Source organism: Humulus lupulus, chromosome 7, assembly GCF_963169125.1.
Source record: "Humulus lupulus chromosome 7, drHumLupu1.1, whole genome shotgun sequence".
NCBI lineage: Eukaryota > Viridiplantae > Streptophyta > Magnoliopsida > Rosales > Cannabaceae > Humulus > Humulus lupulus.
The window spans coordinates 58,633,436-58,659,708 of record NC_084799.1 but is presented as its reverse complement, the minus strand read 5'-3'; the positions used below and the strand labels follow the sequence as shown (position 1 = coordinate 58,659,708).

At 39.1% G+C, this 26,273-nt stretch overlaps 1 non-coding gene across 1 annotated transcript; it reads left to right on the top strand.

The window, feature by feature from the left end:
• The first annotated feature begins 9,756 nt into the window (after nt 1-9,756).
• Nucleotides 9,757-9,863, top strand: LOC133793272 (small nucleolar RNA R71). Its single transcript, XR_009874724.1, has one exon. It is a non-coding gene; the product is annotated as a small nucleolar RNA R71 (small nucleolar RNA).
• Nucleotides 9,864-26,273: the final 16,410 nt, after the last annotated feature.

Below are 26,273 nucleotides of genomic sequence, written 5' to 3'. Positions count from 1 at the left end.
ACACAAAAAGTTCTTGAAATTTTTTTCTAATCTTTATTCAATTACCGCATTAGACTTCAAGTCTAATAGTCTATAAGTTTCACAATTTGTCACACAACCAATAAAAGTACACTTTCTAGCTATTCAACCTAACTTGTTTTGTTCATGATCCATGCTCTAGCAATAAGACACCCCAACACTTTGAAGTTGTCTATATTACACTTTCTTCCTTTCTATATCTCATAGAGTGAGATATTGTTACTTTTTTCATAGGAATTTGATTTAAATATGACATGCAACATGTACAGCTTTACCTCACAAATTAAAGTTCAACTTAGGATTGAAAAGCATAGTACTAACCATCTCAAGGAGAAGTTTATTTTTTTCTTTCAGCTATACCATTATGTTGTGTTGTGTAAGGTGTAGCACATTCATTCATGTTTAAGCTTATTTCCACTCTTTTTTTATTTTGATTTTATATTTTTGAGCAACTACCCCATGCATTAGGTTGAGGACGATTGCTTGGATTTTTTTTGCAATACTTTCATGTATTTGCGAAATAGTGCAATTCCATTTTCTTTCACTATTTGATTTTTTTCAATTTTTGGAGGAACCATTCCCATGATGTGTCATTTTTAGAGTCTACAACCGCAAATGAAAATGGGAGTGTATGTCTTGTTAGAGAATACTATATTTCAATGGAATATAATAGAAACCAATATTACAAGTCTAGACAAGAAATACAATTGGACAACGTGGTTGTTAAAATAAAATTACAACTCTATTCTTAAAATAAATATAGACACTATAGAAGAAGAGGAGAAGATGAATTCAAACTCAAAGCAAAAGTTACAATAAAATAACAAGAATAAAGAAGGAAAAAAATTTCTCTCTTACACAACCTTAAGTGAATAATAGTGAGGATCACTAGATTTGAACAAAGTTCAAAACCTTTGTCCAAAATGGATGAAGGGACTCTCAAGTTTAGGAAATAGCTCTCTGAAATTATCAAGCCTTTTTGTTTTTCAGCCAAGTGCTAAAATGGATGAAAAATTCATATTCACAAGTGACCAAATAGACTCTATTTATAGAGTTTTGGTTCACCCTTTAAATTTCAAACTCCACTAACACCCTTGGCTGTTACCAATAATTAATTGGGTGTTTAAGGAATTAAGATGATGAATTGAGGATTACAAGAGGTGTTTAAAACAATCAAAACCTTCTAGAATGCAAAATTTGAATTTGTTGCAAGCAGGCCTAGGCCATGGCCTAACACGGTGTAGGTTGAGGCCTAGAGTGTTAAGCCAAAATCTAATTTGCATTTTTGTCACATGAAACGTCCCAATTCATTCCCATTTGATTTTGTAACTTCCATACACCTAATAACATTTAAAATCATCACTTTAACAACTATCAAACATAATAGCTTATGAAATTCAAATTTAAAGATATGTAACTCTCATTTACATGTTTAATTTGGTGAATCTTTTGGGAGTTACAAGAGTACGATTCAACAGATCTGGTTACAAATTTGTATTGTAACACCCTGGATAGCCAAGACTGTTACACTGTGTGTGTTAAGTAGTATTAGACTCTCTAAATGAGTCTCTTGGCCATAACGTGTAACTAGACGTGATTAACAGTTTAGGATTAAAAACTTTAGTCAAAAGGAATAACCATTTCATTAAAATATTTAAGTTCATAAATGGGATCCCAAAATAACGTTTAAAAATGCTAATTACAAATCAATGGTTACAACCAGCTGATCTAAGAGGCAAAATAGGGTTTAACCCTAGTTCCTTTGAGAAACCCCAGACATGGTGGTCGAGTAGCCACATATGTACACGTCGTCACCTAAGCTCTCCAACTCATGGCTATTCCGGCTTCCCTTTCCCTTTACCTATACCACATAGCACCCGTGAGCCAAGGCTCAACAAGAAAACTTAAACATGCGAGCATATCACAGAATCATAATAGGCATGCCTAGTAGTAATAACCCTATTCATGCATGCATTCTATTTAGATATGTGACTACATTGTCACACCAGGGCCCGTTGCCCTAAATAAGTGACCATAGAGTAACGTTAGGGTTGCTGCCCTAAATAAATGACTAATAAGTCATACTGGGGCCCATTGCCCTAGGATATGGGACTATAGAGTCACACCGGGGCCCACTGCCCTGCCCTCTGTATAACCAGCCTTAGAGCTGGCCCAACGTACCTAGCGCTTTAATTTTCTAACGACCATAGGGTCAATCAAGCGTATATCACGCTCCTGATTAGGCCTAACCATATTGACCAACGCTCAACAAGCTATTACCGCCCTTGACTTATATGTCAATGCTTTTCAATCAGATAATGCAAACATGCGTACCTCATTCAACAATTACCCACACACAGAGTATTCAAGCATGCTTAATCAAGCATTCATAGGCACAATTATTATCATGCTCATTCACAAGGGCCTGAGCCCTAATCAAATCTATATTTGACATCAGGGCCAAGCCCTAATAACATATATCATCTATTGGGTGCAGTTTTCTTACCTCTTGTCCAAGCACAAGAATATTAACAATGACCCCTGAGCACGATCTAGTTTTGAGCCCTAGCGGTACCCTAGTCACAACCATCATAAGCGATATCCATCAATATCGAGTAATTAAAGACTTTCAGACTGAGTCCTAGTCTTCGGGACCTCAAATTCTACTAAACCGGGTAGTAGAATCCTTCCCGAGCCCTTAGGTTTGAGTTCCCACCACTCAAAACCTACTTTGGCCAATACTCCCAATTTGAGTTGCATCGCCCCTCACTAAGCGACGCGACTCTCCCCAAGTCAGAGAGCCCAGCCCTCAATTTCACAAGACACGCGCCGCGACGCAACCTGCCTAGCGCCAAGGCAGTTTGAAGCACCTCCCCTATTCTCTGAGTTCATGAGGGTCGTAGCGCCCCAAGAACAGGGCCGTAGTGCGATCCTGTGAACTAAAAAATACTACGATTTTCAGAAATCGTAAGTCTCCCAAATCTGCCCCAAAACACAAATTTAACCAAAACCAACCCCAGAACTGGACTCAGCAACTCAGAAAAACAGTAAACAACGTTAAAAACACATCAAAACTCAATCATAAACCCATAATTCATTCCTTGAGTTATGGAACTCAAGCACACCCTAAAACTTCAAAAACTCATAATTAAAAGGTGGAAGACATTATCTCAACTAATAAGAACGACCCTAGGCTGCTTGTTAACAAATTCCTAGCACCAACTCCAAGCTTCCAAGCCTTAAACTCAAGAATTCTACTCCAAAATCTCAAAATCCCAACCTTGCTTAGAGAGAAAGTGAGAACCGAGAGAGAGAAAGAGTGTGTGAGGTGTTTCTTAGGTTTCCTGCTTCTCAAGGATTCTAGTGACTAAGTCACTATATTGGCACATTGACTAAAATTGTAACGCCCTACTACCCTAGAGTCATTACCATGTGATTTGAAAATGTGTCATTAGCTTGCTAATCGAGGTTTTAGATCAAAATGTGTGATTAATTTAAATAAAGACTCATTTAAATAAATTTTCAGTATAATTGTTTGGACATTCATTTAGATTATAAAAGTGTTACATTGGGATCCTAAAATATTATTTTAAAATATATTTATAACTCAAAATTTAGGGTACAGTCAACCTAAGTGAGAAAAATCAAATGTTTGCACAGTGTTCCTCAAAACAACCCCAGTCGTGGCGGCCAGGTAGATCAAACATGTATGCGTCACTCCATGCCCTCTAACTCTTGATTGGTTGGCCTTTCCCTTGCTCTTACCTCCACCATAGAGCACCTATGAGGTAAGGCCCAGCAAGAAAACTCCACACACATAGCATATAACAATTTGTTCTAGTAAATGCATAACATTAAATAGATACAATAAACTATTCACATAGCGTTCTATGCCGGCTAATGTGCTTTACATGGCACCAGGTTCACGGTCTTCACCGAAAGGGTTGGTACAACACCCTAGCTGTCCATGCCATGGGGGCCTGCATTCAGCATGCTCGTTGTCGTTCCTAGCCTTCACCGATCCCAGCCTTCGCAGACCAGTCATAAACACACAAACATGGCATAATAATTATAAACATTCATACATAACATTAACACAAAAAATTGGGCCATGCCCTGCTCTATGGGCACAAACAGTTTTCTTACCTTTGGTTCGAGTGAAAATAGTTAGGCAAGCAAGCACGACTTCCGAGAAGGATCCTCTCTTAAGCCTTGGCAGTAACCTAGCCACAACCCACAAATAACATTCTCATTACAATTCAATTCAATAATTGAACCTCAAAACCAATCCCGTGCTCTCGGGACCTCCAATTCCCCCACACGAAGTGGTGAAATAGTCCCCCGAGGCCCTAGGCCTATGCCCTAAAAATACAAAATTAAGGCCCCTGAAAGTGGCCTAGCACTGCGGCTCGAAAAAACAGCGTCGTGACACTCTTACGTGAACCTAGAAAAAATGGGTATTTCCACAATTTTCCCCAAGCCAAAACTCCCAAATCTCGTCCTAAACTTGCACCAAGGTCCCAAATGAGTCTAAAACCCTAAACAATACATCATAATTAGTACAAACACCTCAAAAACCAAACCCCAAATCAAAACCCAGCCCTTGGTTTAAAACTCTGCTGAAACATAAACCACTGTAATAATCATCATAAAATAGAGCATAACCTTACCTCAATTGTGTGATTCAAGCTTTGAGTTGCTCCTAAACAATTCCCTTGCTTCAAGCCTTAATTTCCAAACCTCTCTTCCCAACAATTCAGCAAAACGCCTAAGGCTCCAAGAGACATAGACAGAAATGAGAGAGAGAGAGAGAGAGGGTATGAGGTGCTACTGAGAGTTTCCTTTGGTTTCCTAAGTGATCTAAGAAGTTCCCAGCAAACTAAGTCACTCCCTTGGCCTGCAAAGTCCAAAATGCCCCTAGATAAATTCGTAGCCCTTTAATTTCACTAAGGGAAACCCCGTCATTTGCCCCATTCCCGCTAATTCCTCGAGTATTCATATAAATCCCCAATTAATCCCAGCATACTATCACAAAAATTAAAGTTATGCAAGTGCACACAGTCATAATTTGTAATAATTTCTTGGTAAGACCAAGTATCGTCCCGCAAGCACTGAATTATCAATTACCAGATAATTAATTCTTAGTTTCCTATTGGTTAACAGAATTTGGTTTTGTATCATGATAATAAAAAACAATAAAGCTACTAAAAACAATGCAATATTGTAAGAACATAAACAAGAATAAAAATCTAATGATTTAAACAATTAGGGGTTTTAATTTCATCTACAATCCCTCCTATCAATCACTAACACAATATTAAAACTATTCTTCTTATTAAGCTAACAAGTTGTCAAGGTATTTTATAATTGGATTAGGAAGTATAAAACTCAACCTAATTGTCAACTTTCTATATTTCTATGATAAATTCAACAATTAGGAAGCAATGAATTCACAACCTAGACACTAAAAAAATAACCTAGATACTTTCGTTCTAGATTAAATCTATGATGTTTAAATTGAAGCTTGTTTAAATTTTACTTTTCGAAATTTCAATTCAAACATAAATAGATAATGAACTAAGATGGCCAATCATATTTCATGCATTAAAATAGATTGAGACAAGCTTAATATACAAAGAAGAAAAATCCTAATATTGCATTAGATCATCAAAAGAGTTCAAGAGAATCCATTAAAAACCCTAATAAAGATTTAGTTCAACAGTGGCATTCTAAACATAAACAACAATTAAAAATAACATAGAATTAAAAGGCAATATAAAAAGTTCTGTAGAGAGCAAATGGAGATGCTCCACGATGTGTTCCTTGATTCACAGTTCGTCCTTCTCTCCCCCTCTGATTATTCCATCCTGAAATTAGGTTTAAGAACCTAATTTTTTTTCTTTCTTTTGCAATGTGGGTCGCGGCCCACCTATTCCAGGGCTGCGACCCATGTCTAAATTATAGCTGGGCTTCGATCAGGCAAATCACAGCCCAACCCCTTCAGTGCCACAGCCCGTGTAAATTTTCTAGGCAGACAAACTCATCAGCGTCGTGGCCCTCTGTTCCTGCAACGCGACCCATGTCAAAACCTCGAAAAACAGGTTTTCTGCCTTGGACCTGGCCACGGCTCAGAATCGTATTGTCGTGGCCCATAACAACTTCTTAAATTTTTGTGCTTTTGGTCCCGAAAATTCACCGAAGCCATAAAATTTCTTGAGAATTCATCTTTTCACATAATCAACACCAAAAAGCAAAATTTTCATCATTTTTCTGCCAATTTGCTCCAATTGTTCTTTTCCTTTATTTATAAGCTAAAACCTAAAAACAAACAAAAACAAGCATAATATCGCATTAAACAATAGAGAAAGTCAATAAAAAATACCTAAAACAAAACTTAAAAACAACACAAAACTAGACTCAACAAACTCCCCCAAACTTAACATTTACTTGCCCTCGAGTAAAGAACTCTAAACACTCTATAAAAAAAACACAATCGAATTGTAAAAGGAATCAAGTCAATAACAATAGATCTAGCCTAAAAAATTATGAATACGATGCAATATAATCCTTTGAATAGTATAGCCATCTTTTTACAGTCCAGAATTTGAAGTCAAATATTTCTCAAATTCACTTAGAAGCATCAATACATATGACAACCAAATCATGATTAATGAATATACAAGTACTCAACTCAGTTTACACAAACTGAATTTTCACCAACAGTCCATCGATTCCATAATCCCATAAGCTTGCTAACTTACTATTTTCCACTAATTTAGACTAAAACATGCTCAAGAATCACAAGGACTTAAAAAGGTAATCACGAACGGCTTAGGTGAAGGTAGGTGAAAAACATGTCATTTAAGCTCAACCTACCACAAGTATATAAGCCAATCAAACCAATATACAACTTTACAATCAAAAATCAACCCTTCATGTCCTCTTGTTCATTGCTCGAGTTAAAAATGTGCCATTAGCTTGCTAATAAAGGTTTTAGGTTAAACGTGTGAGTAACTTGAAATAAAACATGTTTAACGATATAAATAATAAAGATTTGGACATTCATTGAAATCATAAAAAGTTATACAGTTGGGATCCCAAAATACTATTTAGAAAATATATTACAACTCCAAAATATAATTACGGTCGACCTAAGAGACAAAGCAGTTCATTACAGTACTTTCCCCAAAATAACCCTGGTCGTGGCAGTCAGGTAGGCCGAACATATACCCGTCGCTCCACGCTCTCCGTACTCATAAAGGTCGACCTTCCCTTTGCCCTTACCTGCACCATAGAGCACATGTGAGCCGAAGCCCAGCAAGAAAACTCAACATATAACATATAACATAACAATCCACAGTATGCAGCAAAACAGCCAATGGGCAAAACACATAGCGGCCTACGCCGTCCCAGGCGCTTTACCAGGCCCTGGGTTCACGGTCTTCACCGAGCAGGTGGATTCAGCACCCTAGGAGGGTCTTGCCTTAGCAGCCTACACTCCGCATGCTTGATGCTGATCCCAGCCCCTTGCTGTACTAGGCTTCATGTCGTTCTCAGCCTTCGCCATTCTCGGCCTTCGCCATTCTCAACCTTTGCCGTTCCCAGCCACTCATCGTTCACTCACAACATACATAACATAACATAATATTCATGGATACCCATACATATATTAAGCATAAACATTAGGGCCACGCCCTGAAACACAACAATAGGGTCGTGCCCTGCTCTACGGGAACAACAGGTTTCTTACTTGTATCCCGAGCTGATAAGCCAATGGGATCCCGAGCACAGTCCCCTAATCCGACCCTCATTGAAAACTTAGCCACAACGCATTCATAATAACCATCCATCAATTCCATTTCGGGTCGTGACATGCCCTATAGGATCGCAGCCCGCTACTAGTCAGAGGGCAAAGCCCTCCTTGCTGGAGGACACGAGCCGTGGCGCGCTATACCCTACACCGCGGGGCCTGGCCAAATTTATGAGGCCCCCAGGCCTCATTGTTCAAGCGGGCCATGGTGCTTGATGAACAGGGCCACAACTCGAGCCTCTAAACCCAAAATTTCTATGGATGTCATGAGCCAACCTCCCTGAAACTCACTAATTCTTAGCCTTAATCCTAGAATTCAACCTAGGATTCATATCCAAACAATAGAACTAATATAAGCATTCAAAAAATCAACAAAAACCTTATCATAACCTAAGCCCAACGCTTAAATTCAACCAAACATGCACCTAGGCCCTCCTACCACAAATTACAGCAAACTACTTAAAAAATTTAGTATAGAATCCTTACCTCTGTGTTAGTTTCAGCCTGAGCAAATTCATAAACACCTCAATCCTCCAATCCTTCAGTTCCTTAATCTAAATCTTCAAAAATCTTTTAAGCCTACAAGCACCAAAGAGAGATAGAGGGAGTCATGAGAGAGAGAGAGAGAGAGAGAGAGAGTAAAATAGCTTTGGGGACTCTGTTTTTCTTCCAAGTGGCTTTAGAGTTTCACCTACCCAATGCTTAAGTCTATCACTTTGCAAAAAGTCCCACATCCCGTTCAGTCCTTGAGTATTCCTATAAATTCTCATTTAATCCCGTCATGCCCAAATAATCGCTACATTACTACCTGTTAGTCGGTAATTCCCAAACACATTATATTCCCAAAATACCCCTAGGCTCCTTTCGAGCCAGGTATTCAACCTCGTTGTGACTATTTAGCTAAGCTGCTCCCTAAGACTATCTCGAATCGTGCATCACAAATAAATCACCAGACCCTCGTGGTCTCAATCACAATACATTTATGCCATCAATGAGCTAAAATTACAAATATGCCCCTAATAACCAGATGGGGTTCACATGCATATATAATTCACCTAAACATGCATTTCTAATCACATAATCATTAAATTCACATATTAGCATAATTAAATCAATTATTGCCCTCCTGGTACGCTAATCAAGGCCTTAAGCCTTATTAACAAATTTGTGACGCTACAACACTACTCTTTCGGATTCACCTCTGTATTACTTAGCAAATCTCCTTTATGTCTGTTTTGTAAAAAAAAATTGCCAATTGACCTACTTGCATTTCGAGATTTCTGATGGATGACCAAGTTTCAGTCATAAATTGAGCTTGGGAGTTTGTCAAGGTCAACAGTGCAGCTTGTAACTCATTTGACTTCTCTTCATGAGCTGGTGGCCTAGGTGGTGGTGCTGGAGGTGGAGGCATAATCTGCTGAGATTGAGGTTGGAATTGAGGTTGTTGGCCCTTATTATTTCTCCATGAAAAATTAGGGTGATTTCTCCACCCTGGATTAAATGAATTGGAGAAAGGATTTTTCGCTTGCCTATTAAATTACTCATCATGTTGACTTGCTCCATAGGGATGGTGTTATTGAACACTGTTGTCACACACTGCTCAAATTGGTGAGGACCACCACAAATTTCACACCCTATCTGTAACTAAATGGCATTGGCTGATATTGTATTCTGCTATAATTGCTTAGTCAATGTCGCAACTTGAGCAGTCAAAGTAGTTATTGCATCTAATTCATGATCCCCAACTACCTTTCTATTACTAGTTGCACGTTCATCAGACCATTGATGGTTGTTTATAGCCATATCTTCCAACAACTCATATGCCTTGTTGACACTTTTACTCATAAATGCCCCTCCAGCTTCGACATCAATTATGGTGCGAGTAGTACTGCACAATCCATTGTACGTGGACCAACATCCACTTTTCAATTACGTGATGAGGACACTTTTTCAAAAGTTCCTTGAACTTCTCCCAAGAGTCATATAAAGATTCCCCCACAAGCTGTTAAAAATTATTGATCTCCCCCCCTTAATTTAGCAGCCTTTGATGGAGGAAAGAACTTAGTAAGGAATTTATGAGCCAAATCCTCCCAAGTATTTATAGAATTGGATTGAAGGGAGTTCCACCAACTTTTAGCTCTCTCCCGCAGCGAAAATGGGAATAGCCTCAACCTAATTGCATCGTCGCTCAACACATTATACTTGAACGTTGCACATAGCTCCAAAAAATTAGCTATGTGCATATGAGGATCTTCTGAGGGTAAGCCACCAAATTGCACAGTGGACTGCACCATTTGTAAGATCGCTGGCTTAATCTCAAAGTTATTAGCCTCCACAACTAGAGGATTTATACATGTTTGCATTCCCATAACAGTTGGGAGAACATAATCCCGTAAGCTTCTCGCAGTGGGATTATGAGCTTGTCCTTGCACCACTTCTGGCACCCCTCCATTCAACTCATCATTGTTTTGAGGATTTTTCATAACTACAGTTGGACAAGTAGATCTCTTATTTCTACGATTCTGCTTGTATGCTTTCTCAATCTCAGAATTAATAGGAACAAGGCTATTTGCTCCTCTTCTGCTACGCATATAACTAGACTACTTGAAAAATTGTCAAGAATGCACGCAACACAAGTTAGAAATAGTTCAAAGAACAACCAAATTAGAAATAAAATTAATTACTTTGCTATTGATAATTTTTAGTCCATAGCAACGGTGCCAAAAACTTGTTGCTAAAATTAAAGCTATGCAAGTGCACACAGTCGTAATTTGTAATAATTTCTTGGTAAGACAAAGTATAGTCCCACAAGGACTAAATTATCAAGTACCAGATAATTAATTCTTAATTTCTATTTGTTTAACAAAAATTGGTATTGTATCAAGATAATTAAAAACAATAAAGCTACTAAAAGTAATGCAAGAATGTAAGAACATAAACAAGAATATAATTCCAGGGATTTAAACAATTAAGGGTTTTAATTTCATGTACAATACCTCCTATCAATCACGAACACAATATTAAAAACTCTTCTTCTTATTAATGAACAAGTTGTCAAGGTATTTTATAATTGGATTAGGAATTATAAAACTCAACTTAATTGTGAACTTTCTATATTTCAATGATAAATCCAACAATTAGGAGACAATGAATTCACAACCTATATGCTACACAAATAACCTAGATACTTTCGTTCTAGATTAAATCTATGTTGTTTCAATCAAAGCTTGTTTAAATTTCACGTTTCAGAATTTCAATTCAAGCATAAATAAATAATGAAATAAGATTGCCAATCACATTTCATGCATTAAAATAGATTGAGACAGGCTTAATAGATGAAGAAGAAAAATCCTAATATTGCATTAGATCATCAAAACAGTTCAAGAGAATCCATTAAAAACCCTAATAAAGATTTAGTTCAACATTGTCATAATAAACACAAACTACAATTAAAAATAACATAGAATAAAAAGACAATAAAATAAGAATTGTAGAGAGTGAATGGAGATGCTCCACGATGTGTTCCTTCCTTCCTTCACAATTCGTCCCTCTCTCCCCCTCTGATTACTCTATCCTGAAATTAGGTTTAAGAACCTAATTTTTTTCTTTCTTTTGCAATGCGGGTCGCAGCCCGCCTATTCCAGCGCCACTGCCATTATCTAAATTATAATTGGGCTTCGATCAAGCGGGCCGCAACCCACCCTTCAGTGTTGCGACTCCTATAAATTTTATGGGCTACCACACTCATTAGCACCGCGACCTTCTGTTCCTGCGTCGCAGCCCGTGTCAAACCTCGAAAAATAGGAATTTTGCCTTTGACTTGGCCACGGCACAACATCGTAGCACCGCAACCCTTAACAATTTCTTCAATTTTTTTGCTTTTGGTCTCGAAAATTCACCGAAAGCCATAAAATTGCTTGAGGATTCATCTTTTCACGGAATCACCACCAAAAAGCCAATTTTCATCATTATCCTGCCAATTTTCTCCAATTTTTCTTTTCATTTATTTATAAGCTAAAACCTGAAAACAAACAAAAACAAGCATAATACCGCACTAAACATTAGAGAAACTTAATAAAAACTACCTAAAAAATAACTTAAAAACAACACAAAACTAGACTCAACACATACCCAAATAACTGCTAAATAACTACCTGTTACCCGGTAAATCCCGAACATGCACTAACTCTCTAAAATACCCCTAGGCTCACCTCAAGCCGAGTATTTGACCCCATTGTGACTATTCCAATAATTCTCTCCCTAGGACCGCCTCAGACCACACATCTCCAATATATCTTCACAATATTGTGGTCTTACTCATATCACATACATAGCACATATATAATTATATTTATGCCCTCAATGGGCCAAAATTACAAATATGCCCCTCGTTAACCAGAATGGGCCCACATGCATATTTAATACACCTAAACATGCATATCTAGTCATATCATAACATAGTCCAAGCAATCAAACAATGATGCACATATATAATCAGTATTCACATAATAATACAATTAAATCATTTATTTCCCTCCCGACACACTAATCAAGGCACTAAGATTTATTAGCAAATTTGGGACGTTACGAAAATGTCCTCGCCCTTCAGCTTACTTTCTAATGTCCTCAAGGGCAATATTGTCATTTGCCACATTTCCCGTTAATCTCAATTAATGCCTCATAATTCCTGCTACCTCCAATTTCCTCGAGTAATCACCAACTAATTTCCCATTACCCAATAAATCCCGGTAATGTACTAAATTAACAAAATACCCCTAGGCTCACCTCGAGCCGGGTATTTGACCACGCTATGACTAAACCGCTAACTTGATCCCTAGGATCGCCTCGTGTCAAATAACTCAAATATATCCATATAATAATGTGATCTCAATCACAAAACACACATATATGTTCAAATATGATCCCAGCGGGCCAAAATTACGAAAATGCCCTTCTAATAAGAAACGGGCCAACAAGCATGCTTAATATACCTAAACATGTTAATATAGTCATATTATAATATAACTCACATAATTCATATAATCATGCACATAATCACAAACATGCACATAATATTCAATTATTGCCTTCCTGGCCTCCTAATCAAGGCACTAAGCCTTATTAGGAAAATTGGGACGTTACATTTACTCTCCAAATAAATGTTACATTTTTACAATGTTTTACTTTGTCACATCTCTAATTTATTACATAGTCATTTTTGTAATGCCCTGGTTACTGCAAGACCGTTACTGTGAACTTTAAACAGTGCTTAACTCACTAAACAATTCATTAGGTTATAAACGTGCATCTAGGTGTTATTAATAGGCCAGGGCGAAAAGTTTCTACTAAAAGGAAAGGATAAATTTTATTTAAAACATTAAAGTGTACATGGGCCCACAAAAGCCTTTACAAGTTATTTACAATCCAAAATGGTCATTACTGTGTAGAAATTACAACCCCCCAACCTAAGCGGCAAAATATAGGGTTAACCCCTAGTTCCCCTAAGAAACACCTTGGCCGTGGTGGTCAAGTGGCCGCATATGTACACATCGCCACCTAAGCTCTCCACTCAAGGTTGGGTAAGCTTTTCTTTCCCTTTACCTGGACCACATAGCACCCGTGATAGCACCCGTGAGCCAAGGCTTAGCAAGAAAACTCATTACAGCATGTATACAATATCAATGAATGATTATGATAATCACACTGGGGCTTGTAGCCCAAATTAGATAAGTGAAGATCAACAAATGATTGTGGTAATCATTCTGGGGTTTGTCGCCCAATCAGATGAGTGATTAATGAATCACATGTTATTTAAGTGACTAATGAGTCACACATTTGATAGGTGACTAATAAGTCTACCTCAAGGATTTGTCACTCGTATAGATGACTAATAAGTCCACCTCTAGGGTTCTACTCCTTAAATAGATGGATAATAAGTCCATCTCTGGGGATTCACTCCCTAAACCATGTGACGTTTCAGTCACCTTAGCCTTTTGGCTCTGGCTCTAAGTAACTAGCCTTTAGACTAGACAAGTGCTTTTGTTTTCATCGAACTTAAGGTCGGTCAAGTATTTCATACTTATGATGATAATGCTTATCTCAATTAGATCTAATCTTTTCAGCTTGCGTTAAACACACTAATACCATTCTTGACTCATAGGTCAATCCCATACGACCAGTGCTAAGTACTACTGTTGAACTTGACTAATAAGTCACAGCTTCACAGTCAATACAAACACCATTGCCGTTTCTGACTAATAAGTAATTACCATTCACAGATAAGCAAGATTGCTAAGAATTTACAATGCAATCAATGTCCACATATAGAGAACTCAACATGCCTCATCAATAACCATGCATGTCACATATTGGTTGCATTTTTCTTACCTCTGGTTCGAGCGTGAAATAATAAAAATGACCCTTGAGAACGATCAGCCCTTAAGTCCCTTACCAGTCACCTAGTCATAACCAAATAATAAACTCCCATCAATAAAATGAGTAATAAAAGGTTCCCGGAACAAGACTTAGCCTCCGGGACATCGAATCCTACTAAACCGGGTTGTAGGAACGATCCCGAGGTCTAAGGTTCGTGTTCCCACGATTAAAACACCATTCTGGCCACAAATTCCCTGAAGCGTCGCAGCCCCACCCTACTGAGCTGCGGTCTGCCTCTGAAGAACAGAGGCACTAGCCTCCACTACCTGCACCATGTGTCGCGGCCAACATCCCAAGTGTCGCGGTCCCAAGGCCCTTCAGTTCCACCTCTCTTCTTCACTAAGCTTGGGTCGCGGCCCCACCTGGAACCCAGCCAAAAATCTTCATTTTTCCTCTTTTAAATCCTTCCAAAATCCTACTCAAACATTTCCAAACTTATATTTTAACCCAAAAACCTCATCACTACCTCAACCTCATCAAAACCCAAGCTTTGAACCATTTAAAACCACCTCAAATAGTCACTTCTATAATAAAAATCCAAAGCTTATAAACTAACTCAAAAACAGAGAAAACTAGAAAATCTCAAGCTAAAACCTTACCTTAGACTTGAATTGAATCCTCTTCAATGGTTGAACTAAGGTCCTAAGATCCAAACCTTGATCTCCTAGCTTGAATTCTCAAGTTGTGCTTCAAAAATCTAAAGGGAGAAAATAGGAGAAAGATGATCATGAGAGAGATGGAAATTACTCTGCTTTGCTGTCTAAGGCTTCGCTCTACAACTTTCTAGTTTAAAAATGTAACCCTTGGTCAAATGATCAAAATGCCCCCAAGCCTATTTCACTTCTTAACAACTCCCAAGGGAAAATTCTTCCTTTCCCGTCAAATCCCGTTAATCATAATTAACGTCCTCCATTTCCCATCATTCCCAATATTCTCAAATAATAATTAAATCATATCCCATTACCCTTTAATTGCTGGTAATGAACTAAGCATCAAATTACCCCGAGACTCACCCCGAGCCTAGTACTTAATCTCGTTATGACTAAACTGCTAACTTGCATTCTGAGATTGTCTCATGCTAAATAGCTCGAACAAATCCACATTATAATGTGGTCTCATCCATAAGTCACCAACATGCATGAAAATATACAAATATGCCCTCAACGGGCCAAATTACCAAAATACCCTTTATAATGAAAAGTGGACCCACATGCATGCATTTATCATCATATGATAATATAACTCACATAATCATGCATATAATCATTTAATTGCATAATAAATCAATTATGGCCCTCTTGGGCCCCTAATCCAAGCATTAAGCCACATTAGAGATTTTGGGTCGTTACAACTATCCTCTCCTTATAGAAATTTCATCCTCGAAATTTACCTGAACTGCTCGGGATACTGATTCTGCATATCTGCCTCCAGCTCCCAGGTCGCTTCCTCAACCTTGTTGTTCATCCACAATACCTTAACCAAAGGTATCATTTTATTCCTGAGGACCTTGTCCTTTCTGTCTATTATCTGGACTGACTGTTCCTCATAGGAGAGATCTGCCTCAAGCTCTAGATAGGGGTGTTCATATAAACCGCAAACCGTGGTTTGGAACCAAACCGCATCGCACCAAACCGCCAAAAACTGTAACCGGTGAAACCATTTTTGATGGTTCGGTTTAACCGGACCGCTCAACTTTAATGGTTTGGTCACAGTTTCTAATTTTTTAAAACCAATTAAACCGGACCGGACCATGATTTTTTCTAAAAAAATAGTTTTTAGAAATGATGGTTAAAAGGTTTGAACCCCTACACTTAAGTTAATATAAAATCTACCAAACCATCTAAGCCAAACAATTTAATTGTTTAGGATATGTTTTTAGTAGTATTTAATACATGCACAAGTTTCCAAAACTAAAAAAAGAGAAATGTAAAGTTCCACATTGTTTAGAAAGTACACATTTTTTTTTCTCACTTCAATAAAATGATTCAAAATACTTACACTTACAACAACAAAGACAATAAGCTTTTTGTAGACTTTTATGGTCTTAAAAGTAAAGCTAAAATTATTATTATTATTTAAATACAATTATTTAGTTAATTATTGTATAATAAAAAAAGTTTAAAATTTTAATAATTTGGTTATATGGTTAAAACCAAACCATAAATAAACGGTTTGGTGCGGTTTGGTTTGGTTTGGTTTTTTAATTTTAATGGTTTGGTTTGGTTTTTCATTTTGAAAAAACCGCATGAGCGGTTTGGTTTCAAAATTCTTCTAAATCACACCAAACCAAACCGTGTACACCCCTAGCTCTAGATCCTCGTAACTCAAAACATGGGTCACATTAGATACATACCTCTGAAGAGCTGAGATATGAAACACGTTATGCACGGCCAACAATGCCGATGGTAAGACCAGCCTGTAGGCCATCTGACCAATCCTCTCCAGGATCTCAAATGGACCTACAAATCTAAGGCTCAGCTTGCCCTTCTTCCCAAATATTCTCACCCCTTTCCATGGAGAGACTCTAAGGAGGACATAGTCTCCCACTTGGAACTCCACGTTCCTGCGTTTGGGATCTGCATAACTTTTTTGTCAACTTTGAAAAGCGAGCATCCGAGCTCTAATCTTCTCAACGGCCTCACTGGTCCTCTGAACTGCCTTAGGACCCAATTCTCTCATTTCACATGTCTCATCCCAATGAATGGGAGATTTGCATTTCCTACCATGCAACATCTCATAAGGTGCCACCCCAATAGTCGACTGATAAATATTGTTGTAGGAAAACTCTATAAAAGGTAGATACTTACTCTAGGATCCACCAAAGTCCAGCACACATGCTCAAAACATGTCTTCTAATATCTGAATCATCTTCTCAGATTGCCCATATGTTTGAGGATGATAAGCAGTATTGAACTTCAACTATGTTCCCATGGCCCTATGTAGACTTCCCCAGAACTTGAAAGTGTTAGTAGGGTCCGGATCTGACACGATTGATCTCAGTGCTCCATGAAGATGCACAATCTCTCTCGCATAAAGATCTTCGTACTGGTCAACTATATATGTAGTCCTCACTGGTAAGAAGTGAGCTGACTTGTTATAGCAATCCACAGTAACCCATACTGAATCATGTTGACCAACAGTCCTGGGTAACCCCACCATGAAATCCATCGTAATGTCCTCCCATTTCCACTCTGGGATGTCTAGTGGCGGCAATAACCCTGCTGGCCTCTAATGCTCAGCCTTGACCTGTTGACATGTCAAGCACCTAGCCACATACTCTACTACATCCCTCTTCATCCCGGGCCACCAATACAATGATCTCACATCCTGGTACATCTTCGTGGTGCCTGGATGAAAAGAGTAATGAGTAGTATGAGATTCATCCAGAATCTCCCATCTCATAGTAGTGTGTAATGGAATACATATACGTCCCTTGTATCTCAACAAATCTATATTAGACACTATGTAATCTTTGGACACTCCAGCTAAAACATCCTCTCTAATCTTGATCAGCTTTGGATCACCCAACTGACCCTCCTTGATTCTTTCCAACAGTATAGACTGTAGCGTAATGTTGGCCAAGTGGCCCACTAACAAATCTATGCCAGCTCTGGTCATATCCTCTGCTAACTCTCTGGATATCAGCCTCGCACTGCAAATCTGTCCCAGACCTTTCTGGCTTAAAGCATCAGCTACCATGTTGGCCTTTCCCGGATGATACAAGATTTCACAATCATAATCTTTTACTAACTCCAGGCAACGCCTTTGCCTCATGTTCAGGTCTTTCTGTGTGAAGTAGTACTTTAGGCTCTTGTGGTCAGTGTAGATCTCACACTTCTCCCCATAAAGTTAAAGCCTCCATACCTTTAATGCAAAGACCACAGCCGTCAACTCTAAATCATGTGTGGGTACCTTTGTTCATACTCTTTTAGCTGACGTGAGGCATAAGCAATCACCTTCCCTGACTGCTTCAAAACATAGCCCAAACCTTGATGTGAGGCATCACAGTAAATCACAAACTTCTCCTAATCTATTGGAAGACTCAGAATTGGAGTTGTAATCAACATCTGCTTTAGTTCCTGGAAGTTGTTCTCACACCTGTCTGACAACACAAACTTCTGATTCTTGCGTGTCAGCTAAATCAATGAAGTAGCGATCTTAGAGAACCCTTCCACGAAACGTCTGTAATAACCTGCCAATCCAAGGAAACTTCTAACCTCTAAAGAACTCTTTGGCCTTGGCTAATCTCTGACTGCCACTATCTTGGCTGGATCCACTTTAATCCCCTCATGACTGACAATGTGCCCAAGGAAAGTTACTTGAGATAACCAAAACTCACATTTCTTGAATTTTTCAAACAATCTGTGATCCCTTATTCTCTGTAGAACCAACCTCAGATGTTGCTCATGTTCTGACTCTAACTGAGAATAAACCAAAATATCACTGATGAATACGATCACAAACTGGTCTAGATAATCCTTGAACACTCTGTTCATAAAATCCATAAAAGCAGCTAGGGCATTAGTCAATCCAAAAGACATGACTAAGAACTCATAATTCCCATATCTAGTGCGAAAAGCAGTCTTTGGTATGTCTCCCTCCTTGACCCTCAACTGATGATAACCAGAACGAAGGTCTATCTTTGAGAATACCCTTTTACCTTGCAATTGGTCAAACAAATCATCTATCCTTGGCAGAGGATACTTGTTCTTAATTGTTAACTTATTCAGTTCTCTGTAATCAATGCACATCCTCAGAGAACCATTTTTCTTCTTTACAAACAAAACTGGTGCACCCGAAGGTGAGAAACTAGGTCTGATAAAACCTAAATCTAACAGCTCCTACAACTGTACTTTCAATTCTTTCAATTCTGGGGCCATTCTGTAAGGTGCTCTAGACACTGGCTCCGTCCCTCGTGCCAGTTCTATCACAAATTCAATCTCTCTCTGTGGTGGTAACCGTGATAGATCTTCTGGAAACACATCCAAAAATTCACAAACTAGTATGGTCTCTTCTGGTCTCACTGGCATGACCTGAGTGGTGTCAACCACACTGGCTAAGAATCCTATGCAACCTCCTTGCAATAGATCTCTAGCCCTCAACACAAAAATCATAGGTATACGGGGTCCATGCACAGTACCAACAAACACAAAAGGATCCTCACCTTCAGGCTCAAAGGTGACCATCTTCCTTCTGCAATCAATGGTTGCCTCATACTTCACTAACCAATCCATACCCAGAATCATGTCAAAGTCAATCATAACTAACTCTATCAAATCAACTGACAACTCACTGCCCTCCACTGCCACTGGCAATGATCTGACCCATCTCCTAGATACTACTAACTCCCCAGTAGGTAATAAGGTCCCAAACCCCACAGCGTAATAATCATATGGTCTACACAGCCTATCAATAATTCTACTAGAAACAAAAGAATGTGTAGCACCAGAATCAATCAAAACAGTATAAGAGATTCCAGCACTAAAAAGCAGACCTGTAACTACTGAGGGTGAATCCTCAGCTTCTACTTGAGTTAATGCGAATACTCGAGCTGGGGCCGAGCTGTCCGCCTTTCTGGGTTCTTCCTTTCCCTTATTTTGGGCAATCCTTCATGAAATATTACAATGCCCCACATAAAAAGCAAGTCTTAGACCTACAATCCCCCAAATGGTGCCTCTTGCACCTAGGGCACTCAGGATAAGTCTTCCAGGCTTCACTACCACCCTGGCAGCCAATTGAAATAACACATGGTCGCCTGTCAGGACCTGGAATTGGGAAGGTATCAGGAACCTTCCTCTTCTAATCACTGGGGCCTCCACCCCTGCCTGTACCCACAAATGAAGGTCCTTCCCTCCTAAACTCTCTACTGGCTGCATTGTCCCGCCAGATCTTGTTCTCTACCCTCTTCGTTGTGCTAATAAACTCTTCAACCTTTGCAGCCCTGATGGCATCATTGTAATACTTTTCATTAAACAGAGTATGAAACTCTTCCCAACTCGGGGCATTAACATTTCTGGTCTGGGATATCACTTCCCACCAAATTCAGGCATCCTCTCGAAACATGTATGTTGCACAAGCCACCCTCTCGTTACTAGACACCCTCATAAAGTCAAGGATGGTGGTAATCATACTTAGCCACTACTCTGCCTTTGCTGGATTTGCTCTGCCCTTAAATACTGGAGGTTGTTGTTTCCTAAACCTTTCATACAGAGGTTCCCATTTACTTCCAACCTCTGGCAGTTGCTCAACTATTGGCACCGATACAGGTGGTGCCTCTGGAAAAACGTTCCCTGTAGGAACCTATTGTTGTCTGAGGAGGCGGATTTCTTCTTCCTGCTTCAAAACTCTAGCCTTTAAATCAACCAGCAACTGATGCCAGTCTTCAGGAACTGACTATGGAATCTGACTCTGGTCATTCTCTTGACCGTGTCTATTATTCTGGCCCTAATCTTCCTGGCCAGTTGATGAATCTGCCTGCCTTGGAAGCATAACTACAACTTATACTGTGCTGAAACAATCAATGCAGGCAGTTAGGCAATGATAACTAAACCTCTTGCCGCCTCACAGTCCAAGAACAAGCAAATATTCATCCATGTTCCACAATCATACAGATTAACAAATGGATACATGATCATAACATTTAGCATTCAACACTTATCAGATAATAATTCAACAATTAACAATACTAATAAGCATGTTCTAGCAATATCAGTACTGATAAGCACGTTCTTGCTTATGATGTTGTAATCAAGGCCCAGTCTTATCAGTATATCTCATGTAAGCAAGTAAAGCATTTATATTCTATTTAAGCAGCTAAACACATCACCATATAAATATTTACCAAAACCATGAGTCGAGCTTGACTTCAGTGGCGAGTGTACATGCCCAGCCAGTCTACAGGAACCCTAAACCTTGGCATGCTCTGATACCAAGTTGTAATGCCCTGGTTACTCCAAGACCATTCCTGCGAACTTTAAACAGTGCTTAACTCGCTAAATGAGTCATTAGGTTATAAATGTGCATCTAGGTGTTATTAATAGGCCAAGGTGAAAATTTTCTACGAAAAAGAATGGATATATTTTATTTAAAACATTAAATTGTACATGGGCCCATAAAAGCGTTTACAAGTTATTTATAATCCAAAATGGTCATTACAGTGTAAAAATGACAACCCACCGACCTAAGCAGAAAAATATAGGGTTAACCCCTAGTTCCCCTAAGAAACACCTTGGTCGTGGTGGTCAAGTAGTCGCATATGTACACATCGCCACGTAATCAATCCACTCAAGGCTAGGTAAGATTTTCTTTCCCTTTACCTGCACCACATGGCATCCGTGAACCAACGCTCAGCATGAAAACTCATTACTGTATGTATACAATATCAATGAATGATTATGATAATCATGCTGGGGTTTGTAGCCCAAATCAGATAAGTGAAGATCAAAAAATGATTGTGGTAATCATTGTGGGGCTTGCTGCCCAATCAGATGAGTGATTAATGAATCACACGTTATTTAAGTGACTAATGAGTCACATATTTGATAGGTGACTAATAAGACTACCACAAGGATCTGTCCCTTGTATAGATGACTAATAAGTCCACCTCTAGGGTTCTGCTCCTTAAATAGATGGCTGATAAGTCCATCTCTGGGGATCTGCTCCCTAAGCCATGTGACGTGTCAGTCAACTTAGCCTTTTGGCTCTGGCCCTAAGTAACTAGCCTTTAGACTAGACAAGTGCTTTTGTTTTCATTGAACTTAAGGTCAGTCAAGCATTTCATGCTTATGTTGATAATGCTTATGTCGATTAGATCTAATCTTTTCGGCTTGCGTTAAATACGCTAATACCATTCTTGACTCATAGGTCAATCCCATACAACAAGTGCTGATCAGTACTACTGTCGAACTTGACTAATAAGTCACAGCTTCACAGTCAATACTGACACCATTGTCTTTTCTAACTAATAAGTTAGTATCATTCACAGATAAGCAAGATTGCTAAGCATTTACAATGCAATCAATGTCCACATATGGAGCACTCAACATGCCTCATCAATAACCATGCATGTCACATACTGGATGCAATTTTCTTACCTTTGGTTCGAGAGTGAAATAATAAAAGAACAACCCTTGAGAACGATCAGTCCTGAAGTCCCTTAGTGGTCACCTAGTCATAACCAAATAATAAACTCCCTTCAATAAAATGAGTAATAAAAGGTTCCCAGACAAAGACCTAGCCTCCGGGACATATAATCCTACTAATCTGGGTAGTAGGAACGATCTCGAGGCCTAAGGTTCGAGTTCCCATGATTAAAACACCATTTTGGCCACAAATGCCCTTAAGCGCCGCGGCCCCACCCTATTAAGTCGCAGCCTGCCTCCGAAGAATAGAGGCGCCAGCCTCCACTGCCTGCACCACGCGTCGCGGCTAGCCTCCCAAGTGCTGCGGCCCCAAGGCCCTTCATCTCCACCTCTCTTCTTCACTAAGCTTGGGCCGCGATGCCCAAGAACAGGGCCGCGGCCCCACCTGGAACCCAGCTAAAATCCTTCATTTTTCCTCTTTTAAATCCTTCCAAAAACCTACTCAAACATTTCAAAACATATATTTTAACCCAAAAACCTCATCACCACCTCAACCTCATCAAAATCCAAGCTTTGAACCATTTAAAACCACCTCAGATAGCCACTTCTATAATCAAAATCCAAAGTTTGTAAACTAACTCAAAAATAGAGCAAACTAGAAAATCTCAAGCTAAAACCTTACCTCAGACTTGAATTGAATCCTCTTCAATGGTTGAACTAAGGTCATAAGCTCCAAACCTTGATCTCGTAGATTGAATCCTCAAGTTGAGCTCCAAAAATCCAAAGGGAGAAAAGAGGAGAAAGATGATCATGAGAGAGAAGGAAATTACTCTGTTTTTCCGTCTAAGGCTTCCTTCTACATCTTTCTTATTTAATAATGTAACCCTTGGTCAAAAGACCAAAATGCCCCCAAGCCTATTTTACTACTTAAGAGCTCCCAAGTACAAAATTGTCCTTTCCCGTCAAATCCAGTTAATCATAATTAACGTCCTCAAATTCCCGTTATTCCCAATATTCTCAAATAATAATTAAATCATATCCCATTACCCTTTAATTGTCGGTAATGAACTAAGCATCCAATTACCCCGAGACTCACCCTGAGCCCAGTACTTAATCCCATAATGACTAAAATGCTAACTTGCATGCTAAGATTGTCTCATGCCGAATAGCTCGAACAAATCCACATTATATTGTGGTCTCATCCATAAGTCGCCAACATGCATGAAAATATACAAATATGCCCTCAACGGGCCAAATTACCAAAATACCCTTTATAATGAAAAGTGGATCCACATGCATGCATTTATCATCACATAATAATATAACTCACATAATCATGCATATAATCATTTAGTTGATTAATAAATCAATTATGGCCCTCCTGGCCCCCTAATCCAAGAATTAAGACACATTAGGGATTTTGGGTCGTTACACATTTAATAAAAATACTATATTATTTATGAAATAATATAACATTCCCCCACATGATAAAATATCACTTCTCTTGTGACAAATAATTTGTAACATTTATTTATTTAGTCAACAAACATTATATGATTGTGGATAGGTTCACCAAATCAGCACAATTTTTGCCTATTAGGACAACCTATACAGTGGAGCAATACATTGAGGTATATGTAAAGGAGATTGTGCGACACCATGGGCTCTGAGGTCAATAGAGTCCGACAGGGACCCCACCTTCACGTAGTAGAGATTCAGTACAACTTATCATCCTCAATCGAACGGACAGTCTCAGAGGATGATTCAGATACTAAAGGATATGTTGCGGGCCTGTGTACTGGATTTTGGGGGATCTTGGAGTAAGTATCTCCCTTTGATTGAGTTTTCTTATAATAACAGCTATCAGGCGACTATTGGAGTGGCTCCGTCTGAAATGTTGTATGGGAGGAAGTGCATATCACCCATTCATTGGGATGAGACGGGTGAGAGGAGATATTTAGGCTCTGAGGCCGTTTAGAGGACTAATGAGGCAATTGAGAATATTAGAGCTTGAATGCTCGCCTCCCAGAGCAGACAGAAGAGTTACTCAGAATTGAAACGCAGGAGTGTGGAGTTTCAAGTCAGTGATCATGTGTTTCTTAGAGTTTCTCCTTTGAGAGGAGTGAAGTGATTTGGAGCGAGAGGCAAGTTAAGTCTTAGGTTTGTCGGCCAATTTGAGATTCTGGAACGGGTTGGAGAGGTGGCTTACAGATTTGCTATGCCTCCAGATTTATCAGGGGTTCACAACATATTTCATGTGTCCATGCTCCAAAGGTACGTATCAAATTCTACACATATGCTGAGTTATGAAAACCTAGAGCTGGATAAAGATTTATCCTATGAGGAGATACCAGTTCAGATTCTAGACCTAAAGGATAAAGTATTGTGGAACAAGACCATTGCCTTAGTGAAAGTGTTGTGGAGAAACAACAAGATAGAAGAGGCAACTTGGGAGCTTGAGTCAGATATGCGGGATCGATATCCCGAGTTATTGTACTAAATTTCGAGGATGAAATTTCTGTAAGGAAGGGATAGTTGTAATGCCCCAAATCTGCTAATAAGGATTAGTTCCTTGATTAGCATGTCGGGGGTGCAATAATTGATTTAATTGTGTTATTATGTGATTAATTGGGATATATGTGTATCAATATGTGATTACTCAAATTATATTATTATATGACTAGATATGCTTGTGTTAGGTGAATTAAATATGCATGTGGGTCCGTTCCTTGTAATAAGAGCATATTTGTAATTTTGGCCCATTGAGGCCATAAATGTAAATTATGTGTGTTTTATGACTGAGACCACAGTATTGCGGAGATATATTTTAGATGCGTGATCTAAGACGGTCTTAGGGAGCAGATTAGCAAAATAGTCACAACTGGGTCGAATACCCGGCTCGGGGTGAGCCTAGGGGTATTTTGGGAATTAGGCGTGCATTCGGAATTTACCAGGTAACGGGTAGTTATTTAGCAATTATTTGGGTATGTCAAGATTAATCGAGGATTTTTAGGACTACTCGAGGAATTAGCGGGAATGTTGCAAATGAGGGGATTTCCCTTGGAGGCATTAAGTGACTAAGGGTTGACTTAGGGGAAATTTGGTCATTTTGGAGCAAAGGATAAGCTTGGGCAGGCTCTAGACTTCAGCTGGGCACTTAGGAAAATAGGGAAAAAACACCATTTAGTCTCTCTCTCTCACACGTTCCTCTCTCTCTCTCTCTCTCTCTCTCTCTCTCTCTCTCTCCTTTGTAAGTGGTTCTCTCAAGGTTGTGAAAGGGATTTGTTGAATTTCAAACTTAGGGTTGTCTTTGGTGGGAATTGAGAGCTAGGCTTTTGGAATTAGAGGTTGTCAACTAAAGGATCCAGTTGGGAGAACTCGAATTCAAGGAGGTAATCTCAATTCTCAAGCTTTCAGTATGTTGTTTTTTGGTCTTTTGGTTGAGAATTTAATGGTGTTTAGAGGGTATTGCTGACTGTTTCGTAGTAGTTTTGTATTGTTGATGTAATTTGTTGTTGAAATGGGTTAGAAATCGATTTTGGGGTGGATTAGTAAGGATTTGCGATTTTTTAATTCACAGGAAATTATGGGTTTGTGGGGTCGTGCCGCGGCGCTGTTCTTGAGCGTCACAACCCGTATGAACTCAGGGGCTTAAGGGGATTCGCTGAATCATCGTTGCGCCACGACACTGAGCAGGGTGTGTCACGACATGTGTCCAGATAAATTAAGGGTTCAGGTCTTTGACTTGTAGGAGGTCGTGGCACTAAATGTGGGGATGTCGTGGCTCTAATCGAGGGTGTCATGGTGGAAATAGAGACTCTTGGCCAAATTGGGGTTTTAAGCTTGGGAACTCAAACTCAAGGACTCGGGAAAGATTCTACTACTCGGTTTAGTAGAATCTGAGGTCCCGGAGGCTAGAATATTATTCT